Source organism: Ascaphus truei, chromosome 2 (assembly GCF_040206685.1).
Source record: "Ascaphus truei isolate aAscTru1 chromosome 2, aAscTru1.hap1, whole genome shotgun sequence".
NCBI classification, from domain to species: Eukaryota; Metazoa; Chordata; class Amphibia; order Anura; family Ascaphidae; genus Ascaphus; species Ascaphus truei.
Window position 1 is genome coordinate 92,639,671 of NC_134484.1, and position 26,325 is coordinate 92,665,995.

A 26,325-nucleotide genomic window follows, 5' to 3' on the forward strand; every position below is an offset into this window, starting at 1 on the left:
CGTCACCATCGTTCACCGTCGCCGGCACTATAAGTGCGGCCTAAGAGTTTCTTTACATTTTAAAGATTGTTCTGGTTACAGAGTAATATGTTCACAAAGTTATATTTTCCATTTACAAACATGTTTAATGTATGAAACTGGCATGCACCTTAATCTAAGATAAATCTTCAGAGACAAACAGGAGAAAAACTGACGCACAGCCAAGAATGGGTCCCAAATAGATGAATAAAAAATCTTCTTTATTAAAAATGGAGGTGAACACCCTCCTACGCGTTCCGTGTAGAAAACACTTTATCAAGGAGCTCCTTTGGGACCCATTCTTGGCTGTGCACCAGTTTTTCTCCTGTTTGTGTCTGAAGATTTATCTTATCTCATTCCACTTGGCTGTACGCCTATCAGGATTTTGGACCAAAGGGGCATCTGTGAGTATTATCTATTATTCTCTTCAAATACTTATTGTGAGTCCAGGATCTTTCCCAATGAGGGTTTGACTGGATTTCATAGCCCTTATCTTACACTTCAGGGATTATTGGTCTATCTGGGGACTTTACTACAAGCATCAATCAGAATATCCCCCTGTCCTATCCTGTTTATTTGTATATCACTTATACTATTATATTGAAAGCATCCAGCGTTGGAGCGCCTTTGTCACTTTAACCTTTGCACCTTAATCTAAGGTTATAGTATTCAACTAAACAAGTAGATTGACTGCTCTATCCTACGTGCCAAAATAGGTAAGTATTTATTTAAACTCTGGTGCAAAGGGACAAAACTATAAACATTTATACACATATAGGGCCTTATTCAGAAAGCCTTGATAAGGCCCTTATCGAGCACTTATCGACCAAAATGGCTACTCGTATTCAGATAGCCTCGATAAGTGCTCGATAACGGCCTGTATCGACGCAAAATTGTATCGCTATCCGAAATTCGCCGACTGAGCAGCGATCAGCCCCTTATCGACCATTTTTGGATGGTTGATAAACTCGCGCGATTCAGAGACCCGCGAGTCGGCTGTCGCGGCATATCGCAGCCCATCACAGCCCTAAAAGGCGGTCTTCTCCCCAAATCCAATTCACCACAAAACTTTTGGTAAATTGGTGGGGAGATGGCCTCGATGAGCAGCGATGTGTCGGGACTTAGAAAAAATCAGGCCCCTTTCATGCCTCGGATTGATGCCGGGGGTCTCCGGAGCTGATAGCCATTAATAGCAGCTCCGGACCCCCCCGGCATGCATCCGAGGCAGGAAACATGCATGTACAGCAACTTCATTACATTAGCGGCTAACCGCTAAGGCAATGAAGGGGTTAAACACCTGTGCCAAGCTTACTGTAAGAAACATACAATACAATACAGTGGCTAGCGGGGGTGGGTGAAGGGGGAATTTGGCCCTTAGTGGCTGTTTAGGCCTTGCAGGGGGTTGCGAGGGAAGTTAACCCCTTCATTACCTTAGCGGTTAATACCGCTAAGGTAATAAAGGGGTTAACCCAACCGCTACTCACCCGAAGGTCTAAACACCCATCCTTAGGGCTAATACCCCCTTCACCCATCCGTGAGGCCTAAACACCCACCCCTGACTGACTATACCCACCCTATACCCATTGAGTAGTATAGTGGTACATCATACCCATATAATAATAATATGGGCATGATAAGCCTCTATAGCACTCAATGGGCACCATAATGACAATACAGTAATACACAAGACACACAATAATAAAATGTAACTAAACTCCAAAAAAATCACACGTCACTAAATACAAACAGTAGCCAGCTAATCCAATCAATACAATCAATAGCAACATCAACAATGAATTAATTAAACCATTAACCAATCTAAACAATTAATTCCGAAACCAACTCAAAATGAATAGTAAAACTAACCAATGTAAACAATGAATTACTCCAACATTAATGAATTTAAACAGTTAAATAGAAAGAAATTCTAACAATCTCTGAAGTAACCATAAAACACATTAGCTAACATAATATAACATTAAATACAAACGAACACCAATCGCAAACCTTTAATTACATTAAGCATGAAAAAACAATCAATCACAGCCACATAATACATGAAATGCCAAAAAGCAACACCAATACCAAGCGAGAAATGCCCCCCAAAAATTGTCATAATAATGTATTAATATGTACCCTAAAGAGGTACCGATTAATATATTATCAGTCAATGTGCCTCTTATCGTACGTAAAAGTTGCGCAGAATAAAGCTCACCAGCTAAAGGCAGGTGATAATAAAAGCAGGACTTACAAACAATTCTTTGTTTATCTTTTTGCAGGCGCAAAACCCATACAACAGGCCGGCGGTAAAAGACAAAGAAATACATTCAAACAATATCTGAAATAACCATAAAACGCATTTTATTACCATTAAGCAGGAAAAAAACAAACAATCACATCCACATAAGAAACTGACATTAAAAAAACCAACAGCAATACCAAGCTACAAATGCCCCCCAAATATTGTCATAATAATGTATTAATATGTACCCTAAAGAGGTACCGATTAATATATTATCAGTCAATGTGCCTCCCCCCAAAAAATCAAAAAACACATCCAAAGATTAAACCTGTAAAAAGAGACATTTACAAACATTGAATATATTACTTACCATTAGAAGCGGTGGCCCTCCGACTCCCGGGGAAACAGGAAGCTCACGTACCTTGAAAGCCTCCAACAGCATCCGATGCCATCCGCCATGAAGATCCGGCTCAGGTACCCCAATCTTCTTTTTTCTTTCTTTAATCACCTTCTTCTATCTTCATCTGTAACCATTTCTTGTTCTTCTTTATCTTCTTTCTTCATCTGTCAATCCAAAATACCCCATGTTAAATCCCAGCCGATGCTGTCTCGTATTGGCCATTTTGCTATCACTGGTAATCGAGCCTTTCTTAATACCCTAAGGTACGAAGGCAAAGTTGTTACATAGGGACGAATACATTTATCCAAATAGTTTGTCACGGGAGATCCTGTGGCGGGTAGGATCTCGGTGGCTGGAACAGCAGGAGCGTAGTAGAGGACACAATCAGAGGGTCTGAGGCAGGCGGCAAACAGCGCATCGGGTGACAAGCAGGGGTCCAAGGCAGGCGGCAGACAGAGCAGTCAGGTAACAAGCAGAGGTCAGCAACGAGGAGACTGGAACAGAACAGGGGAGCAGGAACAGGTCCGGGAGCAGGGACTGGGAACGGGGAGCAGGGACTGAGAACGTGGAGCAGGGACTGAGACTGGGGAGCAGCGACTGAGACCAGGGAACAAACAGGGACAAGCCAGATTACCAACAAGGGCCTTTACTAAGAACAGAATCAAAATACAGGAAAAGATCAGGATCAAAGACAGAGGCATGTGAATAGGAGTCTGACTCAAACATAAGGCAATGAACCAAACAGGAAGCAGAGGCTATAAAAGGACAGAGACAGGAGCAACAAGAAGACAGACAGACAGACAGAGGAACCCCAGAGCACACAGAAGGCAGCAGCACACCCGGTGGACAAAGAAGAACTATTGCTAGGCAGGAGGTCTAGGAGACCCTGACATTACTCCCCCCTCTCGAGAGCGTTCTCCGGACGATCTTCCAGGCTCTTCCCGGAGGCCTAGATGAAAACTGGACTCAAGGTGACCCACCTTTGGTGGTTTGTCAGCGGGCAGAGGGTATTCTACAGGTACAGGCTGAAAAAGTCCATCAGAAAGCCGACAGAGGAATTTAATTCTCTCTCGGAACAGTTGAATGTCAGGATGCATCAACCCAGACGCCAGAGAATCTGTGAGCAGTAAGCTTGACTTTGCAGAGTAGGTCACAGGCTCAGCAGAGGACGCATCAGATATTCGTAGATAAATGGAAGAACGTCCGCTTGTCTTCACAGCGGGAGCAGAGGAGCCAATAGATCCTCCTGACAACCCTCCAGGTGTAACAGGGTGTCCCTGATGGAAAGCCGACTCATGATGGCCTTCGGACAATAATCCATGTTTCAAAGGGACATAGGAATCAGCAACAACTCCGGACAACACTCCAGGCTCTTCAGGGAAACCTTGATGGAAGGCCAACTTAATGTGTACGTCAAGTGCTGATGGGAAATCAGTGAGAGGTGCATTTATCCTCATCACAAGAGCGTTGGCATCAGCATCAAGTACATTAGGCATAGCAAGGAACTTCACCAGGGATCTGTCTAACATCATAGCAGGGGCATCGGGAACAGATACATCAGGCTCTTCACATGCGGCAGAGGGGACATATTCACTTTCCGTGGTCTCTTTTTGTGACCAATATATCTCTTTTAGTTTTGGAATCAGGAACTTCCCAATGGATACGTTCAACTCCATTGCAGAGGCATGGACATCAGGAATGTGGGCATCAAGGACGGGTGCAGACTTTCCACATGGGTAAGTGGGAACATAGAATTCACGCTCCATGGTCTCCTCTTGTGACTGCCGTTTCGTGGTATCACCTAAATTCTCATAAGACCAGCTATTTGAGTTTTCAGCTCTTGAAGCTGTCCTTCTGCACTTCTTTTCCCACTCAATGCAGTTGTCAGTTCGGCTTCTTTGGAGTTGAGTCGCGACTCCATATCTCCCAGCTGACTCAGAGTAAAGCTTAAATGTGTTTCATCTTCTTCATTTCTGATCTGCAGCTGCCGGTACTCCTCCCGGGCCTTGTCCAGCTCCAGCTGCAGCCGGACCTTATCATGGGCTGTGTGGTCCAATAATTTGCAGGCATCGGCCATTTTGACCTCATAGCGCAGTGTCAGGCCAGCCACTTGACAGACGGACACCTTCTCTCTCTCCTCCTTTTTGGCAAGCTGTGTCTTGAGCTCAGCAATCTGTGCCTGCAGCACTGTGAGTTGCTGAGATGTGTGTTCAGCTGCTAGCTTTAGCTCTTCCATCTTTAGGCGTTGCTGCAATTTCCACTCCTCAGCGAGAGACCCCTGTTTGAGTTCATTTTGCAATTCTCCTCTCAGGGCTTTCATCTCTTCACTGTGATCATTCTGAGCTTGCTTCCATGCATCTCTCATTACGTCTTGGAGCTCTGATAATTCCTTTGCTAAGGTCTCAGCAGCCTGCCTTTTCCAGGTCTCTTTCTCCTGGGTGTACTGACTGTTAGGGATGGAGCAGTGTCTCTGCTCCTCTAACTCTTGTTTCAGTTTCTGGATTGCTTTGTGTTCCCTCTCATACAGGGTTACCTGGGCTCTAAGCTCCTCCTCCAGCGAGGCTCTGGTTATGCTCAGTGTGGCCTTCAGCTCCTCATGCTGTTCTTTGGCGACACAATGGGTACTCAAATACCCTTGCAGCATCTTTATTTTGTAGGCAGTCTGGAAACTATCTTCCTGCAGAACTCGCTGCTTTTCTTCAGCATTCACCCATTTCTCCTTCGTGTCCTGCAGATGTGTACGCAGTTCTTGCAGCTGACTCTGCAGCATATTTTCTGCTTGTTTGCGCCGCTCCAGGAGACACGTTCTTCTTGCAGCACTCTCTCTGCATTCTGCAGTGCTGTCTGCATGTCTAACTTTTCCTGGGCCAACTGTTTCTTCTCCTCTCCTAATTCATGGAGTTACTTATCTCCTTCACTGACTTGGACATAGATATTCTTGCACTCTTGGGTTACCGTTTCAAAACGGCTATTAAACCCATTCGAAGATCTCTCTCAATGAACATAGTTCTGTGTTGAAGTGGCAACTCTTCTCCTCAGAGGCTTTCAGTTTTGTGCCAACTTGAGCCATGAAACTCTGGTACTGGGCATTATCAGCATAGGCCTTCTCCAACTTACTTGACAGGATCATCCTGTCCCTCTCCAACTGATCTTTTTCTTTCTCCTGGAGAACACACTTAGCAATTGCTGAGGATAGACAGCTTTGTAGTGCAGTTTCTTGCTCCTTATCTAAACGTCCATGAAGACAATCAATCTCGTTCCGTGCAGATTGAAGCGTCTGAGTTAGGGCATATTTTCCTTGATTAAATACATCTTTCTTTTCTTTCACTATTCTTGGGATACGTCTGTGAGTTGCCTTAAGCTGCAGCATATCTCTTTCATCAAATGCAGACTCTGAGGTTAAAGGTTCATCCTTAATTCCTTCTGCAACTTCCACAGTAATACCTCCTTTCTTTTTCTTCTTCTTCCTTGCTTTGAGAAGTTCTGAAGAATCAGTGGTACAGTGTTCACATTTACAGCTCAAGATTGTTTTTTGAGTGGGAGCCATAATTTCAGACATGGGGAAACCACACTTTCCAAGAAACCAGTAAAGAGGAAATGTGTCTTTAAAGCAGAAGCATTAGAATGAACAACAGAAATATTAGACACAGAGAGACAAGATACACTACCGACACGATTTATTCGAGCAGGGCTAGTTCCGCAAGCCGGGGGATGCCCCGGCTTGCTAGCCCCACTCCCTCGGCGTGCCGCGCGTCACCGATGCGCGGTCACGCGTCATCGGGTGCCAGCGCCCCCTGCACGCGCGTCCAGGGCTCCCCGAGGGAGCCCTGGTGTCCCGCGATGTGGGGGACGGCGGCAGGGGGTTCCGGGGGACCCGGCGGACCCGGCAGCGGGAGGGAGAGCGCCCCGATCGGAGGGCGCTCTTCCGCTGCTTCGGCGCGCGCCCGGCACCCTCCGGCGCGCGCCAGGTTACTGCTGCGGCCGAGAACGGGCAAATGCTCGAATAAACTCGGCCGCAGCAGTAGGAGAGCTAACCCTTTTGAGACCGTAGCATTAGTCACAGAGATATCATAAATGCAAGAAAAAAAACATAAACAGAGAAACCCGTAGTTATATCTGAATCTTTAGACATCAGGCATAGGGATATCATATAGACAGAGAAAACCTGCCGTTAAATCTCAATCTTTAGAAATCAGGCATAGAAATATCATAGACAGCAGGAAACTACTACAGAAAAAACTTGCAGTTAGATCTGAAACTTTAGAATTAAGCATGGAAATAACAGACAGAGAAACAAACTACAGGGAAACCTGAAACCAATCATAGGAAGAACTACAGATTGCAGGAAAATCACAGCATGCAGCAACAAAATAATGGGAGCACTTTTGTCTTTTGAAATGGGGACCCTGTGGACAGCAGTGGTCCAACCATGGAAAGCAGTAAATCAAGGTAACCGTCTTAAATAGAAATGTGAGTCTGAAAATCTGCATTGGCCCACCCACAATGCAGAGACAATCCTTGTCCAGGTAATGAAAGTCTGAAAATGGCAAAAACAGGTACTGCAGGGAAGGCTTTTTTTTTTTTTTGTAAAAGGGAATACTTCTCAGGGAGAAAGTGGCACAAAAAACCCTGCAGAAACCTTTGCAGCAACAAAACCTTCAGGTTCCCAACTGGGATTTCAAAGAACAAAAGCGAATGGGGTCTGCTGAAGCAGGAAGGCAGAGAATCTGTTCCAGCGAGATCCAGAAGTGGCCTTTGGTTTCTGTCACGGGAGACTCCTGTGGCGGGTAGGAGTGTAGTAGGGGTCACAATCAGAGGGTCCGAGGCAGGCGGCAGGCAGCGCAGTCGGGTGACAAGCAGGGTTCCGAGGCAGGTGGCAGACAGTGCAGTCAGGTAACAAGCAGAGGTCGGCAATGAACAGGGGAGCAGGAATAGGTCCGGGAGCAGGGACTGAGAACGGGGAGCAGGGACTGAGAACGGGGAGCAGGGACTGAGACCGGGGAGCAGGGACTGAGACCAGGGAACAAACAGGGACAATCCAGATTACCAGCAAGGGCCTTTACTAAGAACAGAATTAAAATACAGGAACAGATCAGGATCAAAGACAGAGGCATGTTAATAGGAGTCTGACTCAAACCAAAGGCAATGAACCAAACAGTAAGCAGAGGCTATAAAGGACAGAGACAGGAGCAACAAGAAGACAGACAGACAGAGGAACCCCAGAGCACGCAGAAGCACATCCGGTGGACAAAGAAGAACTATGGCTAGGCAGGAGGTCTAGGAGACCCTGACATAGTTGCTGGCTCTTGATGTTAGATTATCTATGCCTGCAACTATTGGTCGTCCTGGAGGAGGAGACACTCCCTTATGTATTTTTGGTAGGTGATAGAACATGGTCGTAGTCGGAGTTTGAATAAACATATAATCAAATTCATTTTTAGTAATAACCTTTTGTTTGAACCCATCCCAGTATTCTCTCTAGTTGTTTTTGGAATTCTTGTGTTGGGTCTACCTTAAGGATCTCTCTGCAGCAGTACCCTTATCATATGAAGTGCCATAGGGTTCTATTTCATCTCCTTTCAACGCAGAGATCAGCCGCAGCGGCACGGTGAGCAGTGTGCGTGGGACACCGACACCGGGGGAGCCGCAGAAACAGCGAGAAGGGACCGCGGCCACGCGCACGGGATTTAAAAGTCTTTGTTTTCCACGTGGGGTTCGTGTGAGGAGCGGATTAGAAGGGGAGCAAGCACAGATCCTCTCCACTGAATATATTGGCGTTTATTATGTGAGTAGGATTCTTTCACATCTCAGATAGGGCTCTGATTGCTGTAACACACTGCGCAATCAGGTGTGTCTTTTTATCTGTTATTTCAGACGGTGTATCCACCTACATCAAGGACATCATCCCATCTGGAGCATCTATATCAGAGCCCAACTACCACCTTAAAGACTAGAGACTGCCTTAAAGATCACGGTATCTTGGACTTTAGCGCTGGGGACTTTATATTTGTTTGTTCACTGTGATTATCAGGTTTGGAAATACCTGTCATTATTGTCACCTAGCTGCTGTTTTTTTTCTCACAGCATTGTGTAAGTCACTTTGATATTAATTTGATGTTGCACGAGCACTTATCATTGTTTTAAGCACAATATTGTTAGCACTTAGTTTAGTGTAGGTTAGCGCTTTTGGAGGGGTTATTTTCTTTGTTTTGTACATACATTACTTTAATGGGCAAAATAACTATTTTCCAGATATGGATAATAGCTCATTTGCCCATTATAAAAAACAACATTAGCCAGCCGGCAAAAATAAAGTAAATAAACCTTTCTACTTACCCCTGCCATCATGAAGGGTGTCCTTGTTAGCATACTCCAGGTCCATGTCCTCCAATGCCAGCAAGAATACATGAAAAAATACAATCTTATTGTCACGCTTGTGCTCTCCTCACAAGAGCAGGGAAAAGGGGAAGGACCCGTTAGCGAGGTGGGGAGGCCGCAGGGGATACGAAGGGAGTGAGTTGCTGCGCAGCTGGGGATCGGCGCACGTAGTCACGTGACCGCGCCGCACGCATGAGAATGCGCGACACGTACGGAGGTGCGGTGCCTACTCAGAGACATGAGTGATCCAGCTGCATGTGCGCGCATGCTCTGACAGTAGAGCGGGAGTGCGCGCGTTCTCAGGCACCAGCGCGGGGGTTGCTGGGAAGCCAACGCTTCAGCACGGGAGTCTGGAAATGGAAACCAGTAACATGGGCATGGAGTCCAGAGCACAAGGTAACATCCAGAGAAGGACTGCTTCTTGGAGAACGTCCAGACTTCTTAAAGGCATAGTAACAAAAACAGCAAGGCGCAGCGAAACTAAACATAACATAAGGGTTCTTAGTCTAATCCATTGGCCAAGGAATTATAAGCCTGCTACCACGTCAAGGTGAACCCTACTAAGCAGGTACCTACACTACCCGACGGTAAACTAACCTTAGTAGTATAAGAGTGACTGTCCCAGTCTTCCGGAATCCACAGGAGATAAGTAAAGGTCCCAAGGAGGTCCCGGCAGGAACAGTATGCGATGAATACCAGCAGGCACCAGGGCTGGTAGCAAAAGACTAAATGCAAAGAGAAAGTCAAAGAGAGGCTTACTTCCTGTCAGGAGGAAGAGGGCAGGGTTTGCCAGAAAGCAAGATGGCGTTGCTTGCTTCAGAATCCTTAAAGACACAGGATCTTGACTCGCAGCTAGAGGGCGGCGATCAGAAGTAAACAGGTAAGGAAGGGACACGCCGCAGGGGGCGTGTTCCGCGCATCGTTACAGTACCCCCTTCTTAAGGATCGAACTCCGAGCGATCCAAGAGACTTAGGGGCAGCGATGCATAGGAAGGTAGGCTCGCAGCTAGAGGGCAGCGCCGCCACACAGAGAATCAACAGGGAATCTTGACTCGCAGCTAGAGGGCGGCACATGCCATACAGAGAGACATCAGAGAAACTAGGCATGGATAGAGAATACGTCACAAGGGGGCGTGAAGTTGACTCGCAGCTGGAGGGTGGCGCACGCTGTCACATGTACGCGCCACGCGTGAGAGGTGGTGGTGGCCGGGTTCCGAGGTATGAGTAGGGAACCGCGGGTGCGTGCATGCTCTATAAGGAGAGCGGGAACTGAGATGCGGCAGGTAAGGAGGGAGCATGCCGCAGGGGGCGTGTTCCCTGATTCCTTACAGTATCCCCCCCTTCAGGATCGGACTCCGAACGATCTTTACTAGACTAGGGGAGACTATAGGATCTCCCAACGTTACAGGGGTACAGTAACGTGCCTCTGCATGGAGATAGCAGCAGGCATCAGCAACTAGGAACATGGACACGAACATGGCATGGAACATGGAGACAGGCGGGGCCACCTCTGGGGGTCCGTTTGTTTGGCCGAGCATAATGTCACGCTTGTGCTCTCCTCACAAGCGCAGGGAAAAGGGGAAGGACCCGTTAGCGAGGTGGGGAGGCCGCAGGGGATACGAAGGGAGTGAGTTGCCGCGCAGCTGGGGATCGGCGCACGTAGTCACGTGACCGCGCCGCGTGCATGAGAATGCGCGACACGTCCGGAGGTGCGGTGCTTACTCAGAGACATGAGTGATCCAGCTGCATGTGCGCGCATGCGCTGACAGCAGAGCGGGAGTGCGCGCGTTCTCAGGCACCAACGCTGGGGTTGCTGGGAAGCCAACGCTTCAGCACGGGAGTCTGGAAATGGAAACCAGTAAAATGGGCATGGAGTCCAGAGCACAAGGTAACATACAGAGAAGGACTGCTTCTTGGAGAACGCCCAGACTTCTTAAAGGCATAGTAACAAAAACAGCAAGGTGCAGCAAAACTAAACATAACATAAGGGTTCTTAGTCTAATCCATTGGCCAAGGAATTATAAGCCTGCTACCACGTCAAGGTGAACCCTACTAAGCAGGTACCTACACTACCCGACGGTAAACTAACCTTAGTAGTATAAGAGTGACTGTCCCAGTCTTCCGGAATCCACAGGAGATAAGTAAAGGTCCCAAGGAGGTCCCGGCAGGAACAGTATGTGATAAATACCAGCAGGCACCAGGGCTGGTAGCAAAAGACTAAATGCAAAGAGAAAGTCAAAGAGAGGCTTACTTCCTGTCAGGAGGAAGAGGGCAGGGTTTGCCAGAAAGCAAAATGGCGTTGCTTGCTTCAGAATCCTTAAAGACACAGGATCTTGACTCGCAGCTAGAGGGCGGCAATCAGAAGTAAACAGGTAAGGAAGGGACACGCCGCAGGGGGCGTGTTCCGCGCACCGTTACACTTATGGCCCCATAACTCCTTAATCACTTTAGCGGTTATTTATTTCAATGTACTGGAGAAAAAAATTTGGCCAAAAGATTAGTACCACAGGCCATTGAGGACCCGTGGGGACCTCCCAAGGGCCCACAGAAACCTCCCACGGGGACCCCAGACACCCACGGGGACCACCCCAGTACTCCCGGACACACACGGCCTCTGGTATAAATCATGTGGGGGTAGAGGAGGTGGATATTAGTGTTTGCTGTGGGTAGTGGGGGTAGGTGAAGGGGTATTTGACCCTTGGTGGGTAGTGGGAGTGGTTAGCCCTTCATTGCCTTAGTGGTTAGCTGCTAAGGTAATGAAGTTGACTGTAAATGCATTTTTAATGCATGGTAGTCATGCTGGGAGTCTCTGCTGCTGATATTAATGGATATCAGTTCCGGAGACTCAATGCATCAATCCAATGCAGGAACAAACGTTTTCTAAGTCACGCCTCACCGCCTCAGCAGCTTCTCACCAGCCTCACGGCAACTTTTCCTGGCGTGAGGATTTTGGGAGAAACTCACCATTCTAGAGCCACTATTATCGATTGGGCTTGATAAGCTGATCGAGGCTACTAGAATAGCACAAGTTTCAGAACCTGTCGATAAGTGGCTTATCGCCGCTCAACCTGCGTTTTTTTTTTGGAAGGCTCAAAATTATGGTGATTCATGCCTTTATCGCGCACTTATTGAATACTTACTGAATAGCAGTATGCATTTTGACCGATACGTGCTCGATAAGTGGCTTATGAACGCTTATAGCATAGACCCCTAGGTGTCAGCCATGATCAAATCTTCATTCTTCCGCCTAAGGAACATAGCCAGGATTAAGCCCTTAATCCCCCGCAGATGATTTTACTATGCTTGTCCGAGCCTTTATGTCCTCACGCTTTGACTACAGCAATGCGGTTTACCTGTGTCTTCTGGAAACAGAGCTTTACCGACTGCAGCTGGTGCAGAATGCTGCCGCCAGGTTGTTAACTAGCCTGACCTGTTCATGCCACATGACACATGTTCTCCATTATCTGCCCTCTATATTCCTATTTGCTCACTTCAATCTGCAGATTCAGAACTAATAACCGTTCTCAGAATCTCCTTGACTTCCTTTGGAGCCCAACCTTTGAGCCACGCTGCTCCCATTCTTGAAAAGTCTGCCTCATACAGTTCCACAGGCCCCTCTTGAAATCTATAAAAACAGGCTGAACATCTACCTGTTTACCAAGACATTTAATAAATAAATGAACCACCACCTGTCCAGCATTTAATAACTAAAGTACCGTCTCATCCGGTCTTGTATCTTTTTTTGTGTTGGTCTCTTTTATAACCTTAAATATTTTCTTTTTTCCTTTCTGTAACTGTGAAGAGTCTGTGGGAGAAAAGTGCTATATAAAAAAAGTTATTATTACATGTCTCTCTCACTCTCTCTTTCTATATACAAAATAAATACACTTCCTCACCACTCCAGCAAACTAAAACAAGTGGGTTTAACTGAAAAAAAATGTACATTTTAGAGGGAGAGATACATCCTATCTAAAGTATATTTATCTAAGTGTCAAGGAAGTGTATGACACATTTTCTCTCTCCTTTCCTTTCCCTGAGTATCCTCCTCCCACTCCAAAGTACCTTAGTCAGCATCATACACGCAGAATATATGCTGAGGTTCATGTGATTTCTGGCACAAGCCACTTTGCTCAAACCCAATAGGCTTCTAAGATTCAGCAAAGAGATTTGCAAAGGTTCTGCAATATGGTCATAGTTAAACTCAAGATTATTAGAAAGACTGTAAAAGTCTAAATGTTATACAAATACTTATACGTGTAAGTTCTTTACAAATAAAAAGGCAAGTTTTTTTTTTAAGTATATTACTGTCACCAGTCCAATTTGGTATTATGGGGTACCCTATATTAAAAAAAAAAACACCACTGAAGAAGTAAAAAGCCGAGACTCTGGTGTCAGTGCCTGCCATAACATTGCTTCATAGGGTCCATGCTTCTGGATCAGACACCCCCACATCGATAATCCTCCTTCTGGAAACACATCTGTATGTGATATATATTTTTTTTATCATCTACTCTGTACCCAGAATATACTTCCAAAAGAGTGGTAAGTTTCAATGCATTTTTTTGTTGTAAAATATTATTATTATGCTATTTACTATTGTACTGTAAATAAATAAATGCCAGGTTGATTTAGGTTATCTCGCATACACTGTATGCATATAATGTCCATTATATACATAGGCAATAAAATCAGCTTGAGGTATGTGATTCAAATTGCTGTTAAGTTTTGGCGGTAGTTGATGTCATGAATAATTAATTAAAAAAATACAAAAAAGGGGCGCATAGGAGAAAGAACAAAGACAAAATTAGTCAAATAAAATACAGTTTATATGTACAATTGGAACATGTACAACTTACATAAAATAAGGGTGGATCACTGTGAACCCAGTCATCCGCAACACCACTGAGGATCAGGCCTCAGATCACTGAAGCCCCACGCCATAGTCCTAGTTCTTGAAAAGGAAAAGAAGGCTGCCAGCCCTCGTGATAGAATTAGAAAGTCGGATCAGCACTTCAAATGGCATCCTTGTGGGTGTCTGCAGATGGCAGCTTCCGCAGTCCATCGTCACGGACCTTACGTCGCTGCTTATGACCTCACCGCAACACGTTTCGTGTCAGAGCGACACTTCTTCAGGGGGTTGGTCTTAAGATTCCCTGGCACTGTTTAAGTACCAAGGCTGAATAGTAATTCAGTATATGGGAATCTCACCATTTGTTATTAGCCGTCCAATCAGTGCTTTTACAAAAAAGATTAATTACTCAACACACATGCTTAGTAAAAACATTAAACATTGACAGTACATTACACAAACTAACACTAAACAATGTTAAACCAACAACTAACAACATCATAATAAAATAAAAAATAAAAACAAACACATTAGTAATGAATAACTATCAATTTAATAAAATGTCAATATTGACTACAAATATAAAATACTGTGGTAAAGCATTAGAACCCAGGAATGAACTCTCTCTATCCTAGGCTCCGTTGAACCAACAGATGATTAAAAAAGCATACATGTATGGTTATGTATCTAAATATCAACTGTTGCCCTATATTTTTAACAATAAGAATGTCAACACTAATGTGAAATTGTATTTTTAAGAAAAACAACTACGAATATCTTCCATCAACAAAAAATGAATATCTTCATTTACAAATAAGAGAACATATTCATTCCCAGAAGAGAATGTCTTAATACCCTTAGAAAAAAAGGTATCAATTCAAAACCAGAGAATGTCTTCACATCAACATTCTCTGGTTTTGAATCTATAACTTTTTTTCTATGGGTATTAAGACATTCAATTCTGTGAACGGTACATGGGTAGACATACAGTCCAAGGCATCGGTGAAACAGAATACAATCCACAGGTAAATGCACACACACTGCACACACTCACTGCACACTGCATACATTCACAGCACACTGCATACACTGACAGCACACTGCACATACTCACAGCACACTGCACACACTCACAGCACACTGCACACACACAGCACACTGCGCACGCACACACACTGACACACACACACACACACACACACACACACACACACACACACACACACACACACACACACACACACACACACACACACACACACACACACACACACACAACACACAGAGTCTCACACAGTCAAATACACAGGCCAAAGACACACACAGTCAAATACACACACACACAGACACACTGTCTCTTTAAGGGAGCTTGCTCTCGCAAGACGGAAGCAGAAGCAGGAAGCAGAGACAGGGAGAAGAGCTGCCAGATGCCGGGTAAGTGCCGTGTGCTGTTGCCGCTGCCCTACCGGGTCTGGGAATGCTGGGAGAGTTCTCAGCTTTCCCCCTCCGGCGGACACAGTACCACCACAAAAAAAAAACATTTTGGCGGCCATTTTTTTCCGCGACCCCGTTTATAACGCGGTGATCACGGGTGGCCCTTGAGGACTGCGCTATAACGCATATAACGCATATAACGAATATGTAATTCAAATATTCTTTGAATCCCTTTAGTGGTGAGCAATAAGCATAAATCTTATATCATGTAGTAGCTCTTAGAATATACAGAGCATCAGTAGTGTATCATAAAATGATCACCTATAGCTCATATAGTAGTAGTCGCCCGGGTAGGCTAATAAAAGTGGGATTTATGGGGATTTGGGGGACACGACAACCAAAAGGTAAAAGTATACCCCCGTTCACCACCAGACTTAAATGAGACTACTTAGAGCATACAAGGTATCTGGTATTGAAGGATACATTTGAAATCCATAAATAACTCACTGTTAGAATGGAGGCTCAACGGAGCCCTGTGGTAATTGATAGCAAGAGAAGGCAACCTCTTTGACAAAGGGCCAAGGCCCGAAACGCGTCAGAGTGCACTACTCTGTTCCTTTTTGTTATGTCTCCAGTCACTCATTAAATTAGATTTTTTATTCATGGTGTGACGTTTCTATCTGCATTCTACCTGCGCCTTATTCTGTGAATGAATATGTTCTCTTATTTGTGTTGCCAGGTCCCCTCTGGCTCCCCAGTTCCCTCTTTCTCCCTCACTCACCCTCACTCCGGTAGGGGATGCTGTGGGGGTGAGTGAAACAGGAGATATCAGCAACAGGGCGCCGCCATCTTGTGCGTGTTCGCGCATGCGTGGGAGTTCGTGCACGCGCAGTGTAGCAAACGGAGTAGTGGTGGCCATGTTAGGGTTGGCATGGGAGTTCGAGCATGCGCAGGGCCATGTGCAGAGGTTGGCAAAGCTAGCGGCGGCCATTCCAGGTGAGCAGGAGCAGATAGAGTTAGTGGCGGCCATTACAGTGTTGCGCATGCGCAGCGGAGCAGCCGCACGCGGCCCTAATGTTAAAAAGCTTGGCCAGGAACTACAGCCCCCAGAATGCACAGAGGCAGACAGGCCACCTGACGCCAGGGAGCCAATAGGGCTTGCTGCTTCTCCTGCTGGAGAAGATACATTGTTGCACACAGACCATGCGAGTTAGTTGGTGCTGGGATAAGGTAGGGGAAGATACTGTGTAGGGAGCAAGTGGCTTCTTACACTAGGCCAGGTTACCCCCTAGGCCCAACTCCCCTTCAGTTCGTGGCTGCTCTAGGGAAGGCCCCTGCAGTTAGGGACTTTGCCCTGTTAGTAGTCAGCTCAGTCAGGGACACAGGTATCAGGGTATCGCGATGGGGACCACCTGTGCTCCCAACTACGCCAACTTATATCTAGGCTTGTGGAAGGAGAAGGTGGTCTTCGTTGAGACGCTGGAAAGACATACAGAGCATGTTGTATTGTGGGTCAGGTATATCGATGATGTCCTTTTGTTTTGGAACGGAACTAAGGAACTTCTTACCGAGTTCATACAAGTGTTAAATACAAATCTACACAACTAGAAACTAATTTACCAAACAAGTGAGACACTCATAGAGTTTTTGGATATCACAATATCTAAAACAACAGAAGGCAAAATAGAAACAAGCATTTACAGGAATCCCACTTCTACGAACACCTTTTTAATGGCCATGAGTCATCACCCGAGGCACATAACCGACAACATACCGGTGGGACAATTTCTCAGGTTAAGATGCAATTGTTCATCAATAGCAGAATTCCAAAAACAATCGGTGGACATGTCCCAAAGATTCACTGAACGGGGGTATTCCAGGAAAATCATTAAAAGGGCATACTATAGAGTATTGGGCATTTGTGTCAAAAAGAGACAAACTACTTTATAATAACAAAATAGACCACTCAGATAAAGTTGTAAGGTTTATTGGAGGGTATAGTAGTCAATGGAATGACATCAAAAATATCCTAAAAAAGTACTGGCATATATTGCTAGAAGACACGGATTTGAGAGGTATTCTGCACGACTTTCCAAGTACTGGCTGTAGACGGAGTAAGAACTTGAAGGATTGTCTTGTGCACAGTCATTTTCAGGCACAACCTTTGAAGACACGGTTAGGTGAGAAACCACAGGGGTACTTTCCTTGCACTAGATGCAAGGCTTGCCCATACATGAAGATTACTAAGACTTTTTTCAAATTCCTCTAATACCACAACATATACAATCAAATACTTTATGAACTATCTTAGTTGTGGTGTAATTTATCTCATGACCTGCGACTGTGGTATTATGTATTTAGGCAAAACTCATAGACCCTTCAAGACAAGGGTGCTGGAACACATAGGCAGTGTGAGAAACGCAGTTGATACTCCTGTAGCAAGGCATGTTATTGAATATCATCAAGGCAATAAAAAAGTCATTAATTTCACTACAGTTGAACACATTCCACGTAACCCTAGAGGAGGTGACTGGGACAAAAAACTACTCCAGAGCGAATGTCGTTGGATCTTTCAGCTTCAGACCCAGTCACCTTTCGGTCTTAATGAGGGATTCCTCTGTTCATCTTTCCTTTAAACCTAGCCATTATCAGCATCTGGGACGTATTTGGGGATCCAGGGATGCAGTCATAATAACATCATTGACCTGTATTGACCATTATGGGCAGATCTCTCTAATGGATCATTCAATCCTACACGGCTACATCTTTCCAATTGTGCTTCTTTTTAGATGCCAATGTTCAGTACCCCTTTGTTAGATTTGAATACCCCACAACAGACTAATGCTTACAATATTATTGCCGTCTAATCTGGGAATCACTACTATGCCCTATTTAGATCAATATGTACATCCTAGGGGGTACATCTTTATCCATTTATCTATGTCAATATAGTGGTATGGAGTTTAAGTGTATGTATTTTTAGTAATATCAGGTCCGTGATATTTATCATTTGAGTTTGCCTGCTCAGATAGGGCATTCACATAATTCTGCACTGATTGGCTAAGAAGCAACGAGCCTACATTCTGTGTTAGCATAAAGTGTCACGAAGAGGAAGGCTATGCATAGACTCCTCCCCCTGATGAAGCGTGTCATACACACAAAAACATGTGTCGGCTGAGTAGGGCGTCGCAGGAGTGACGTTACGGAGGGAGCTGCAGACTGCCTCATCGCATCCCCTATCTAAAACGGCTTGTATACGGGCGGGAAATTTTTATGTGCATGAGAGTTGTTTTGCTGCCTGGTGGCTGCCTGTCCCAAGGGGTTTGCTTTATGTTGCATTTACATTTATGAGTCCTACATCGCTATTCAGCACTTGGTGATACATATGGCTGTAATAGTGTGATCCTCCATATACTATAGGAGGCTACCACCTATGGTTATGCATACAATATCTCATCTACTCGCAATTTTGAGTTTGTATGGGACACCAGGGAGGGAGACATAGCAATCAATTGTCTGCTGTTTGATACTATGTACCTCACAGGGAGATAATATTATTACATGCTGTTTCCAATTGGATTCCAAGTGCATTGTATTATTTGATCTATGCTATGCTTTACACCTTCTGGCAAGATTACTTACTTTGTTTGGTATAATGGTAATCTATGTAATGCTCTAATACTGTGTTACCTCTGGTAAGATCAAGCAATTCGCTCCCACATACTTTGAAGGAATATACCATACTATCATATGGATTAATAACTCCTATTTAAAAGTACTACATCACTCCACAGCATAGTGATATTTACTGCTATTGTACAGGATATCTAGGGGAATCCTATTTATGAATATGTCTGAAGCTCAAGAGGACCCAATACCTATTAAGGATTAAGGAATAGTCATTAGAACCACTTTTGGGTCCCCTTTTCTCCACTATGAGGATCTTTTAATGGTTTTTAATATTTGAATGTTTAAATAATTAGATGTAATAAAACTTTTTTTTGAAGTGAAACTTCCTTAGTGGCACCTCATTCGAACTGGGGCAAAAATGGATTGTGGAGACAGAAATGAAACGGATGTGACGTCAGTGCTGGCAGTTGAGGCCGGGCTGTGTTCTGGCTCAGCCCAACCCCAACACTGACATCACACCCGCTCCACAAATCAGATATCGCCGCCAGCGCCGCTCCTAACGGCCGCTGCTCCCCCCACATGGCTGATGACATATGCGGCGGCGGCGATAGCCGCCGGCGCCGCTCCTAACGGCCGCCATTCCCCCCGCACATCCGCTGCCAAGCCGCGCATGCTCAGTAATCATGGGGACTGGAGGAAAGCCACGCATGCGCAGAAGCGGTTGGCAGCGGCGCCGTTCCCCGCCCGCTGCCACGGCTGTTGACATGTGTTGCCGTTCCCCGTCTGCTGCCCGGGACAGCAGAGACCGCCCGACCGGGACAGACCCCCCCCCCCACCCTTTCCTAACCCGAATGGGACCTCCCTCCCGGCCCACACATGGGCCCGCCTAACTTCCACTACCGCTGCCATGCCGCGCATGCGCAGAAGCGGCTGGCAGTGGCGCCATTCAGCCCTCCAGTGACGCGGGCGTTTGCGGGCCCCCCAGGAAGCGGTGGTACAAAAACCCGGGCGCAACCCGTGCGGACCCCCCCCCCCTGGACCCCCCATACACTGACGGACCCCCCCGGGCCCCCCACACACTGACGGACCCCCCCACACACTGACTGACCCCCCCCACACACTGACTGACCCCCCCCGGACTCCCCCACACACTGACAGACCCCCCCAGACCCCCACACACACTGACTGACCCCCCCAGACCCCCACACACACTGACTGACCCCCCAGACCCCCACACACACTGACTGACCCCCCCAGACCACCACACACACTGACTGACCCCCCAGACCCCCAAACACACTGACTGACCACCCCAGACCCCCACACACACTGACTGACTCCCCAGAGACCCACACACACTGACTGAACCCCCCAGACCCCCACACACACTGACTGAACCCCCCAGACCCCCACACACACTGACTGACCACCCCAGACTCCCACACACACTGACTGACCCCCCAGAGACCCACACACACTGACTGACCCCCCCAGACCCCCACACACACTGACTGACCCCCCCAGACCCCCACACACACTGACTGACCCCCCCAAACACACTGACTGACCCCCCCAGACCCCCACACACACTGACTGACCCCCCCAAACACACTGACTGACCCCCCCAGACCCCCACACACTGACCCCCCCAGACCCCCACACACACTCTCAGTCACACGCACACTCAGTCACACTCACAGTCACACGCACACTCAGTCACACTCAGTCACACGCACACTCAGTCACACTCAGTCAGATGCACACTCAGTCACACTCACAGTCAGACGCACACGCATAGTCACACGCTCAGTCACACGCACACGCTCAGTCACACGCACACGCTCAGTCACACGCACACTCTCAGTCACACGCACACTCTCAGTCACACGCACACTCTCAGTCACACGCACACTCTCAGTCACACGCACACTCTCAGTCACACGCACACTCTCAGTCACACGCACACTCTCAGTCACACGCACACTCTCAGTCACACGCACACTCTCACTCACACGCGGAATTCACACTTAGTGCAAATAGCTAATACAGGGAATGTGTGCCGAGCACGCGCATTCTAAGTCAAATTTATTTGCGTTTTGTCATTGAGATTGTATTTTGATTTTTAATTAAAACATCACCAACACCAACACAAATACAATTTCTGTGACAAAAGTCAAAGAAGTTTCACTTACTATGCGCGTGCACAGCACACACAGCTTTTTTTTTCATTTTAAGCCTGTCTCGGACTACAGTATACCACATAGCAGAATCATTGGTTTAGGCTATTTATGCATTACACTATTTATCTGGCATTGAGTGCATATTACGGGGGTGCTTTTTGACCCTACCTTTTGGGGTCCCTTTTTTGGTGCATAATTGAACCAGCTATCAGTACACTATACATTTAAGTCCAGTCTACAGGTACTACCTCCAACAAATCAGGGGAGCTCGTCTCGTAGTTATGAAATAAAGAAACACTACATAGTGTAATACTGTTATGAATAAATTTGTGCAAACAAAGCTCAAAAAGGACTACTCACAATAAAGCAGTCAAATCCAGGCAGTCATCCAACTTAAGGGGTGGATGTTCCCTGTGTATACAGCAGCCACCAGTCCCCAACCTCCAAGGAGAAAAAAAAGAAGAAAAGAGACCATATACTGTAGTGCAGATGGTATTTAGTATTAAAAGGGATTACAAAAATGCAGGCTTACACTTCATATGATCGAGGTAGGCAGTATGTTATTATATGTAGTGGGTGCTCATCTGGTCGCGATCCTTTTGAGTTCCTCACTATCCTCTGCTCCACCGCAATACTCTCGCGTCCACGCCAGGCACTCCCTTTGCGTCACTTCCGGTTGTTAAGCGAACTTCCGGATCTGATGACAGGGGTGGACCTCAGTTGTTCTTCCTCTTCGGTATGGGCTGAAACACTCTACATTTTTCGCCGTTGTTACGGCTTCATCAGGAGTGTCTGTTGGCTGCTAAACTGGGTTTTAAATACTCTAAGGCCCTCCCTCTCTGTAACATTCAATTGGCCAAACAATTATGACTCACAGGCAAACAGAGATAGTGGGCGTTGATTAGATGCATACACCTCCATTCATTTAAAAAAGGGGCATTGTTTACATACATTTTTACCTAAATCGGCACATATGATAAAAACAACCTCTTTTTATGATTCCAAAAGGAGGTACAATTTATACAAATAATAGCCTAATGTGGCATATAAAAACAGCATAATAAATTATATAAAATTTATAAAAAATTGTTAATGATAAAAACCCAAACCTAAATCTAACTTTATTTTTAACTTCATTTACGACGATAGTGGTATTTCTCAAAAAAACGAGACATAAAAGAAAACATAATTAATATAATATCACACATAATGTATATTTATAACATCATAAGAAATCTTTATATATCAATCCTTAAACAAAACACTCCCAATTCAATATCCACATTGAGCCCCCCTGGAGTTAGGGTTTTCAATGTGAAAATCCAATAGGTTTCTCTTTTTGTTAACTGGACATTGCGATCCCCTCCCCTCCAATGGGGTAAAACTTTTTCTAGGACCGTAAATGTCAACCCTGTGGGATTTCCTTGATGGTACTTAATGAAATCTTCTGACAGGAGATGTGTATTAACCCATCGCCTGATGTTTCCTAAATGTTCTAAAATTCTAATTCGTACATCTCTCGAGGTTTTCCCTATGTACTGTAATCCACAGGGACATGTGATCATGTAAATTACATGATCAGTTCTACAGGTGACATGTTGTTTTATATGATATTTTTCTTTTGTCACATGGGAAGTAAATGTGAATTTCTCCATTGTCCTGTGTTTACAAGCTTTGCAAACTGTACATCCATAAAAACCTTTCACTTTCGGTAACCAATTGTTTTCTATGTTCTCTTTTATTTTAGGTAGCGAGCAGGGAGCCAAAAGATTCTTCAAGCTATTGGCCTTTCGGAATATAACTGTAGGCACTTCAGGAAACCTATTGGATTTTCACATTGAAAACCCTAACTCCAGGGGGGCTCAATGTGGATATTGAATTGGGAGTGTTTTGTTTAAGGATTGATATATAAAGATTTCTTATGATGTTATAAATATACATTATGTGTGATATTATATTAATTATGTTTTCTTTTATGTCTCGTTTTTTTGAGAAATACCACTATTGTCGTAAATGAAGTTAAAAATAAAGTTAGATTTAGGTTTGAGTTTTTATCATTTTAACAATTTTTTATAAATTTTATATAATTTATTATGCTGTTTTTATATGCCACATTAGGCTATTATTTGTATAAATTGTACCTCCTTTTGGAATCATAAAAAGAGGTTGTTTTTATCATATGTGCCGATTTAGGCAAAAATGTATGTAAACAATGCCCCTTTTTTAAATGAATGGAGGTGTATGCACCTAATCAACGCCCACTATCTCTGTTTGCCTGTGAGTCATAATTGTTTGGCCAATTGAATGTTACAGAGAGGGAGGGCCTTAGAGTATTTAAAACCCAGTTTAGCAGCCAACAGACACTCCTGATGAAGCCGTAACAACGGCGAAACATGTAGAGTGTTTCAGCCCATACCGAAGAGGAAGAACAACTGAGGTCCACTCCTGTCATCAGATCCGGAAGTTCGCTTAACAACCGGAAGTGACGCAAAGGGAGTGCCTGGCGTGGACGCGAGAGTATTGCGGTGGAGCAGAGGATAGTGAGGAACTCAAAAGGATCGCGACCAGATGAGCACCCACTACATATAATAACATACTGCCTACCTCGATCATATGAAGTGTAAGCCTGCATTTTTTGAATCCCTTTTAATACTAAATACCATCTGCACTATATGGTCTCTTTTCTTCTTTTTTTCTCCTTGGAGGTTGGGGACTGGTGGCTGCTGTATACACAGGGAACATCCACCCCTTAAGTTGGATGACTGCCTGGATTTGACTGCTTTATTGTGAGTAGTCCTTTTTGAGCTTTGTTTGCACAAATTTATTCATAACAGTATTACACTATGTAGTGTTTCTTTATTTCATAACTACGAGACGAGCTCCCCTGATTTGTTGGTGGATCACCTGGTGCAAGACGAGTGGAACAGTCTTTATCAAGGGTTGCAGTTTGTTTCTAAGTTTCTTAATTTTTTCTTTAGATCACTTGATTGTTATTATCACACTGCTTTATTATTTACACATATGTGGTTGAATTGTATATTGTCACATTTAGGGTCTGTTTAGAGCGCTATTGTTAGTTTTTTTCATCTACAGGTACTACCTGTCTGCAGTTGTGTATTATATAGTGTGTGATTCACTACGTACCTATACTTGTCGGTGCTGTCTGCCAAGCTTTTACTAACCTGTATATTAAGATGCATTACGCAGTCATCTAGTTCATGATACAATGTGTTACCTGACCACACTAGTACTGTATGTGACATGGCTATTTGTCCTTACACTGTACTCATTAGGGCAGTATAGCAACTATATTACCTCTCAAGGTTTTTATGTGACCACCATAAAATCTATCTTTAATATAACAGAAAAAACAATAGACTGTATCCCGCTACATGCAGTCTTTTGCACAAACAGTGCCAAAAACCAATTTAAATTGTGGGGCATGTGAATTCAATTTGCAACCAGCCCTGTGATTACCTAATACTCTGTACCATGACCTGCTGATCAGCTGCTTTAGTCATTACAGTAGCTACCGTGAACCGAGGCAAATGTTTTTTTATTTCGTTATTATACCCCTTTTATTATGTTATGAAATTTCTATGTGGCTAAAATCTTCTCCAGGATGGGTAAGTAGCTTTACAGTAAATTGAATAGGACCTTAATGGCTTATTCTAAATACGCTGATGAGGCCACTTGTGCCTTTTTTGGACAATATTTGATATTGACTTAAATGGGGAATTTTGTCCTGATCAGCCATTTCTATGGATATAGAATAAGCCTGTTTGCGTGAAGGATCTGACAACTAAGACCTACTCTACTGTAGATGCACTATGTTTAAGTTTATGATGTGCTTTTGTAAAACTCATGTTTGTCCTTAACTGATTTACAGTGTATCTGCACTTTGTGTTCCTATACTAATCAGTTAGGGAACATCAATGCCTATGACCTTACACTGGTCTGATGTTTAGCTTTTCTGATTAAAAATGAATGTTCCCAATGTATTATAGGATAATGCCCTTTTGATGGAAAAACCACACTACTTGTACACTAAAAGCTAATTTTAAGACTGATCTTGAGTATTTGCCAGGGTAAATATAAGTAGGCGCTTCATGTCCTTTCTTTCTTTCAACCAAAAAATCAAAGCCAATGTTTTAGTAACCAGTTGTACAATCTTCTACTGTACATAGAACACAGTTTACACTGTTGATCATTTATCATACATAATCAAACTCATAAACTGACAAAATAAATCATGTATTTATTAAACAAGTCAGAAGAGTTAATTAATAAGATTAACATATATTTGTTGTCATGCACTGTAGTTTGTAATGTGAACATATTGATATTTCTACTGTGTAATGTGGCTGAAATAGCATTTACTGCTTTTGTTACTAGTTTATATACAGTACAACCTAACTCTCAATTTTAAACTTCCTGGAGGGGACGAGAACAAATATAAATATAATTTCAGCAGCTGCTTTTGATCATTATTTGTAACCCTTTCCTGTAGAAGAGGCAGTGCAAAGTGATGCTGCACATTCCTCCACTAAGACAAGGAAGAACTATCACCAAATGTAACCCAATGATTGACATTGCTGGCAAGATTCAAGCGTGTGCAAATCGCTAAATATAATTTTTTTTAAACAAAATTATCTATATTTATATCATATGAGTATTGTAAGGAATATTACAATGCGTATGGCATCTAAGTAGCAGAAGAAAACAAGCTTCAACAGACCCTGATATGAAGTTATTCATTAAACTGCAATAGTGTCAACCGTGGGCCTTATCACATGGAAACCAATGGGAGTTTCCGTGTGATAGGGCTTGGATCGGCAGTCTTGCAGTTCAATGAATAATGCCCTATGTTTTAACAGAATTACTCAAAGAACAATCCTGCAGATGTCATTCATATTTCTATTGTGATAAAATAATAAAGTCAATTATATATTATATATATAGTGATAGCAGCAGGCACTTCCAAGGCTTCAGTAAGGCAGTTGCATGTTCTATAGAGATCAATAACAAAACAAGTGTCCCACTGGGAGACAAGAACAGCACTCAAGTTATCCATTTGTTTGTGCCTGTTGTTTTTCAATACAATTATTTTGCATCATAACTTGAGTTCTGTTCTTGTCTCCCAGTCTCATTTATACTGTAGTCTCTTGACTAGCCGCAGATTATTCCGGCTCAC